Source organism: Echinops telfairi, unplaced genomic scaffold (assembly GCF_000313985.2).
Source record: "Echinops telfairi isolate 266 unplaced genomic scaffold, ASM31398v2 ScPeMD7_11;HRSCAF=52, whole genome shotgun sequence".
Classification (NCBI taxonomy): domain Eukaryota; kingdom Metazoa; phylum Chordata; class Mammalia; order Afrosoricida; family Tenrecidae; genus Echinops; species Echinops telfairi.
Genome location: NW_022103908.1, coordinates 6,204,226 through 6,212,172, shown reverse-complemented (window position 1 = coordinate 6,212,172; position 7,947 = coordinate 6,204,226). Strand labels below are relative to the sequence as shown.

The following is a 7,947-nucleotide window of genomic DNA, read 5'->3' as shown; positions in this document are numbered from 1 at the left end:
ACCCGGTTCGGCTTTTGAGTTGTGATAAGCCTACTGCTTATGTCTTATCCAAGAAACCATTTTCCTACCTCTCTATCCTCTTTGGGTACCTTCAGGAAAAACCTTACTGCTAAATACATGGGTAAAATAGATCTATATTCTGAACAACTGAAACCTTTATTTTAGAAAGTTTTGTAGTAATAAAGACACTGGTTTAGGTTCTAATCCTAACTTCAGGTTCTACCTTCACCACTAATTAGTTTTATGATTCAGACAAGAAACCCAAGTTATCTCCACCTCCAGGCCATCATATGTCAAAGGGTATGAAATGTCATAATGCACAGCAATGATTAGGGTTGCATGCTTTATTGGTCAGCCTCAATAAAAATTAGCTACCCTTTCTGTGGGAAATAGAAGGATTTCTCCCAAGTTGTCTCCCCCAAATATATGCCAAACTTAGCTGCTTGCCAATGACTATACACTTGGAGGTCATCAGAAGTAGATCAGGGGTTATTCTCCCTAAGAGTTGTGAGCCATGTAGAGCAAGCAGTCACCACTGCTTATCCCACAACAAGTAGGGCCCACTCCCTTCTGATAAGAATAGTAGTTGTCTGTTTCCTTGTAGGAGACCCCAGAGAGGTCAAGCCCACCCAAGGGTGACCAAGGTTAGACCGCCATCATGAATTTAGGGTCCGCCCATCTTGTCACATGTATAACCCTAGTCCTTCCCATTCCTATGTGCACACCCCTAGCTCATCCCCTTCCTGTCACACTTATGCCTATTGTACATCCCCTCCCTGTGATGCCTATTGTACTGCCTCTTCCTGTGACTTGTGGTTAACTGTGATCATGTCCCCCTCAAGAGATATAACCCTTGGTTAGCAATAGATGGGCCGGTTCTTGAGCCTCCTGCTGGGTCTCTGTCACGCCTCACCTCAGCCCACCCTGTGTGCGGCAGATCTGGCCAGTAAGACCATGGCCATCCAGGAGGGGAGCATGCTACCATGAAATGTGTCCAACTCCATTATTTGACTCTCTCTTCTATCTCTCATGCTCTATATGACTTTACTATAATCTTTATATATGATAACCGTGTAATTGTGCCTATCGAACCCGTGATTAGTGGAGGGGGGGGGCTGGTACCCCTTCCAACTGCACCTTTCCTCATTTTAAGCTATAGTGAAGGGAGGAGATAATACCATTTTCCATGAGACCAAGATATCCTTAATCAGTATGGTTTTCTACTTGGAATAGAATACAGCATTTTTTAAATGTCAAGTCAATTTCAAATCGGATAACTCAAACATTAAAAAAAGGAATTCAAGAAGTTCATGAAAAAATGTAGTTTCCAATCCCACTCTCCACAAACTTTTGAAGTCCGCGGTTCTTAGTTTTAATATCTGATAAATTAGCCACCTACTGATTCAAAATAATAATTCAATGATAGATCCACAAGGTCTTTTGCCTTTCAAAGAGAATAAAATGGTGCCATTCAAGAACAAGGAAAGGAAGGTTAAGGCAGTGATAAGTTATATGGTAGAGGTGAGTCAATGGGTGGATCTGAAAAAAAGGAGATGGGGTTCTCTTTCAGAGTGATTGTTATTCTTTGTTTATTTGTTTGTCAATAAAGATTCCAGCTCCATTTCAATTAGCCTTTTCCTCTTATTTATTTTTAAGCCACTCAAACCATTGTTTAGGTTTGAGGGAAAACAAATCAGGAGGGAATTTTGTTTTTGTTTTTAAAGAAACATACTAATATATCTACATCTATATACATATGCAAATATATACATATTTATTACACAGCCCACCTCAAGATATGAAATTAACAACAATATCCTATTCAACACTCCTTTGTTTTTCATCCCTGACCACCGAATCCCTTCCTTCTCCATGTTCGCCCCAAACATGGTCTATTGGGGTATAAACCATGTTTCTTCTTTGTGTTTCTTTATAACAATGATGATATTAAATATTTATCTTTGTAAGACTGGCAGTTTGCTAACCACAATATTCTGTAGTTTTGTCCAGGTCTTGCAGTGTTTAAGAGAGAGGTATCTTTTTTAATGCATCTAATTCTATTGTATGAATGTATCAGAACTTGTTTATCCATGCCTCTGTAGTTGGGGTTTGGGGTTGTTTCCATGTTTTGGCTATCATGGACATTGCTGTAATTAACATAGGTGTGCATATGCCTGTTCATGTTGTATTCTTAATATCTTTAGGGGATATACCCAGTTGAGGGATTTCTGGATCATAAGGTACTTGCATTTGCTTAAGGAAGTCCCACACAGACTTCCATAATGATTGTACAATTCTACAGTCCCACTAGCAATGTACAAGCATTCCTCTCTCTCCACAGCCTCTCCAGAATTTGCTACTTTTGGTTTTAATTAATTTTGCCAAAAGTGTTGGTGTGAGGTGATATCCATTGTTGTTTTAATCTGTATTTCTCTTCTTGCTAATGATCTCAAATATTTCTTCATATAGGTTTTTGGCTACCTGCATGTCATCCTTGGTCAATTGTTTATTCAAGTCTTGGGCCTTTTTTGGCTGGGTTATTTGTATTTTTATTATTAATATATTATGATTTTCTATAGATTTTGGAGATTAAAACTTTATCTGATTTATTATTATTGAATGTTTTTCTTAATCCATGAGCTTTCATTTTACTCTTTTGAAAAAATTCTTTTGATGTGCATAAGTGTCACACTTTTAGTAGGTCCTACTTCTTTACTTTGCCTTCTATAGTGTGGATTGTTTTTATTAGTGTGCTTAGGCCTTGTATTGGGGTCCATCAGTTTGTCCCTATGTTTTCACTGATAGTCTTAATAAATGCATGATTCATATTTAGGTCTTTGCTTTTTTAAAAAAAATTTTAATTGTTTTCAAAACTGGTGGGATGCAAAGTGCAGGTGTCTTGGCACTGGTAAATCCAGATTATCAATCTCACTTTCACTATTGGCTGAGCATGTGTTTTTAAACATACATGTCAATTTATATATCTGTTCTTCAAATCTCCAAGCTCACAGCCATCAAGTTGATGTGGACTCAAGAGTGACCCTATCAAAGAGGGAAGCACTGCCCTGGGGGTTTCCTGAGACTGTAACTGCTTACAGGAATAGAATAGCCTCTTCTTTCTTCCATGGATCAGATAGTGGATTCTAGCTGCTGACTGTGAGGGTCCACTGCCTAATGGATAACCACTCTGTCAGCAGGGCTCGCAAATAGAAGGAGGGAATAAACCTGCCTCCCAGAGCTGTTGGGACTCATTGAATTAATTTATATAATTACTCTGGTAAGATGAAGAAACTTAAATGTTGATGTACTAGCATCTGTCTTTCTGTCTATCTTTTTATTCAATGTATCTCTCATGAGATAATTTAATAATTTCTGTTCATGAGCTATAATTCTCTCTATTGGATCCATACATAGTAGGTTTAGTTCCTCTTTCTCCTCTATTTTCCTCCCTTCTTTTCTTGCATTTTCACTTTTATATCTAATGAAGAATTTGCTAATCTTTCTGCTTGATCTGACAACATCCAAACTATATGAAAAGATAGTACTTGACATAACATGTTCTTTCTAAATTACCATTATCACCCGCATGGGGATATTCTCAATATCTGGGTGATCACTAACTACCTATTCTAGAATTTTTCCTGATTTTGAGATAAATTATCTTCCGTTAAGTTTCCTTTCCTCTTTTTTTTTCTAAATAGAGGCAACATTTGTTCATGTTTTCACCTTTATCCCACAATTCCATTCGACTCGGCTACTGAAGTTTGCCAGTTGATATGACTCGAGATGTAGTTCTCCTATTTGTACTGATTCATCAGAAATATCGAGACGATCTTCCCACTTCACTTCATTTCCCATTTTCTATTATTTGGTTCATCATCTCCAGATTGAAGACTGTTATCTTGGGGAGAAAAATAGTCTTCACGTGATGATTTGTTGGTGTTAGGCCATCTGTTTCAAGCACCGAAGTTGTTTCTGATTCACTCTTCGTCTTCCTCCAGGCTTCGTGAAAATCCAGCCTTTTTCCCTCTCAACCGTCCTTTGGGAAGGCTCTGTTCACTCTGGGTGTTTAGTGCTCCTGAGAGTGAGCTCAGAGCACCATGAGCAGCAAAGAGCCCTTGTGCGTTGGCCTTGAGCGTGGACTTTTTGTCGTCTTGCTCATCTCCTTTAACAATTCCATGTGATGGGACATGCTCTGGGCCACTCGATCTTTCTCAGAGACCATCTCTCCTTTGCGCCGCTTTCATTTGTATACTTAAAGTGTATTTAAAAACGTTCTTCCTTTTGAGAATTACAACATCTCTTGATCAACTGAATATGACATCATGTCTTCTTGGATAGTCCCCCAATTACCTGGATAAAGTCCTCGGGGAGCCATACATATTCATGGTGATTTTGCTCATATCTGTTTCTCACTGGAATGTAACTCCCTGAGGGGAGAGGCCAGAGCATTCTTGTTAGCATCCTTAACCAAACTACTGGGGCAAGACCAAGCTTGTAAAAGTTTTTCAGTAAGGATTCATTGGATAGTTATTGAATAAATATTGGCTTTGAGGATTTGCTTCACTGGGCAAAGTTCAAGAGCTTGAATATTCTGAACATTGACAAAGGACCGAGAGCACAACACAATGAGTGCTTTACTTGGTAGGCACCAGAGGAGAGTTCAGCCTCCTGGCCGCCTGAATAGTTTTCATTTCTTCCCGTTTCCTCTACTAACCCTCTATTTTCATAACCTTCTGCTCTTAAACCAACTTCAAAGTAGGGTGTTATTCCATATACATATTCATTTTTTCAATTTATGAATCATTTATTTCTAACCAAACTCAAAGAGCAATACAGAAAGCTCATTCTCAGCTCCTGCCCATTGTCTGAACTTCTCAAACGGACCAGAGGAATGAAGATCCGGTAACACCGTTCCCAGCCTGGTTATACGGACATTGATCACACAGATCCTGGTATCACTGAAGAGCAATGATGAGAAAGATGAAGCTTTCTACTCCTGTAGACAGTTTCAGCCTCAGAAATCCAAATGGGTGGTTCTATCCTGCCCTAGAGGGTTGCTATGTGTCTGAATTGACTCCATGGTTGTGAGTTTGTTTGAGCATTAAAGAAGAACTGGAATTTCTCTGATTGGTTGAGCCCTTGTGGTACAGTGGTCATGCCTTGAGCTGTGATCCACATGGTCAGCAGTTCGAAACCACTAGCAGCTCAATAGGAGGAAGACTGGGGTGTAAAAGAGTGAGGACTGGGTGGGGTGGAGAGTCAGTGAATCATCTTGACTGGGTTCTTGAAGTTGTCAGAGGCTTGTAGCTGGCAGCTGGTAGGCCATCGGGTGGATCTTGAAACCATAGAGCCTGGGTACAAATTGGTTGGCAGGTCTCTTGGGCTGGTACTTGGGGGCAGGGAGTGGGGGATGGGGGGCGGTGTGCACCATAAAGAGCATGTGAGGGAAGCCAGTAACAAAGTAGGCATCGTCTGTGCGGTGATGTCTGGATGACTTGGGTGTGTACAGGTCCATGCACTTGGGACAGTAGAGTTTCACCATAGCCTCACCTGGGATGTCCAACGGGCCAATGGGAAACACTGGCTGGTTCTCACAGTACACATGGGGACAGTAGCCAAAGTCTCCCTGCTGGTACTGTTCCAACATATGGGCAATGCCAGTGTTGGTCAGGATGTAGTGGGCATGGATCAATCCATACAGCGTCTCAGCCACCTGCTCAATCAGGTCACTCTGGTTGGGTTGTCAGGCTCTGGGTCCAAGATCATGTCTAGAGCCTGTCGATAGTGGGGGACCTGTTCATTGAGTCCTGTGAGGTTGAACTTATCTGGATGTAGTCTTCATCCCCTTCACAGAAGAATTCGTTGCCACAAGATTCAAACAAAGATCATTCAGTCTTCAGAAAGTACTGCACACTATGAGCCGTGATTTGCCTCCAGCTTGCATTCTCTCCCCTACTCTTCCCTCACTGCTCACCAGGGATCTGTCATGGGAACGTTCTTGCTATCTAGAGACGGCCCGGGATGCTGTTTTCTTGGCCTGATAGGACTCCCAGGAACCCTGGTGGTGCCATGCATTAGCAGTTAGACTGCTAACCACGTGGGCAGCCCTTGAAAACCGCTAGTCTCTTCAGAGGGGAAGGAGGCAAGATGTACTGCCTCAGAAACCAACAAGGGCATTCTATGCGGTCCTATAAGGTCACTGTGAGTCAGAATTGACTTGATAGAATGGCAGTGAGTTTCGGTGAGACATGACTTCTGCTCCCTTGTGTATATCTGTTCTCAGTTAAATATATATTTTAATTCAATGCTTTCTTTACATTCTCTCCTCTATGCACCCCTGACCTCTCTGCCCCAGCTGTTTCTTATAAATAATCTCAATGAACTTCCCATTAGGTGAATAAATTAAAAAATAATTTATTGTGATCCTCACCAAAACCCACTGTCATCAAGGTAGATTTCAAAAGTGGTAATCTTTATGGAAGCAAACTGCCACATCTCTCCCCCTTGGAGAGGCTGATGGGTTTGAATAGCAGACCTTATAGATAGCAGTTGAGTGCCTAGCCACTGCATCACCTGAACATCTTCCTATTGTGACAGTCTCCATGAAATATGCATACTTAGAACTATGCATGACACACAGATGCCCAATCAATGGTGCCTAGTGTTTTCGTTTTTGTCAGTTCAGAGCATCCTTACTAAAGTCGATCTGACCTTCATAGGAGTGATACTATTTTTTGTATTTGAAATTATTATTACTACTATTATCCCTGTGCTCCTTACATTGTAAATGACAAGCCAGCAGAACATTACATGCTCTTTATTAAGTTCTCTCCTGTTGAAGTACGATGTATGGTTTTTTGTGTGTATAATATATGATGTATATAATATAGTTATATAGAACTATGTTTAGATATATTTAAATATAGCTAAGCCAAAACAAATTATTTTGACATCAGTGCTGACTCCTGGTGTCCCCCTGGCTCGACAGAGTAGAGCCGTGCTCCAGAAGATTGAAAATGATTGGGTTTTTTTGGAAGTTGATCACCAGGCATTTAGTCCTAGGTGTCTGTGGATGGACATGAACCAGCTTTCTGTTAACAGCAAAGAACACTAATACCCATTTGTACCTCTGAGATGCCATCCATTATTTATAGATTTCTTAAGTGGATGGTTTGGAAGAATTCTAAACTGGAAACCGAAAGGCGGAGATTTGACATATGCATCCAGCTGGATCGCGTGGGGTCCATCTCTTCAGTTGTCTCTAAGAGACTTTGAGGACTTCAAGGACTATGTATGTTGATTCACTCAGCAGCTCCAAGGTCCACCATCACCTTGCTTACGTCATCCCACACAGAGCCTGGGCCATAATCTCGGAAAGCAGCACGTGCCCACCACTTAGAGTTCGTTTGTAAGCTGAAACTTACAAACCTGGTGGTCTATGGATTTCTATTTTCCAAGTCAAAACACAGAGGGAGGGGGAATGCCCTCTTCCCTGATAATCCTCAGACTTCTCCTCACAACTTCTCATCAGATAGTCCCCACATATGTAGCTCAACCCTCTCTCTGAAGTAGCTTGTATTGAGTTTTTTGGTCAGCGTACTTGAAGAACGAAGGGTAAAGGGGACATTTGTCTCCACCTCAGGTATATTGATCCCTAAGGGAAAGCACAAAGCTTTCTGTCCTGGCTTTTATAGATCCAGAGGCACGCCTGTTTCCTTGGGAGGAGGGGGGCACAGCATGGTCAGGAGGTTTTCCTTATGGGAAAAGAACGGTTTGTGTTCCACTTTAGCCAGAATGTGGGCGAAGATATTGGTTTCTTTCATCAAACCGGTGTCACAGAGGTGTTGTGAAGATTAATGAGGTAATGTTTATGACGAGCTGTCCTCTGCTTCGAGCAAAATGAGAGAGAGAGTGAGAGAGCGAGAGAGCGAGAGAGCGAGAGAG

General features: G+C 41.3%; 1 pseudogene; it reads right to left on the bottom strand.

Moving 5' to 3' along the window:
* Positions 1-5,262: 5,262 nt before the first annotated feature.
* LOC101640087 lies at positions 5,263-5,882 on the bottom strand (annotated as a pseudogene).
* Positions 5,883-7,947: the final 2,065 nt, after the last annotated feature.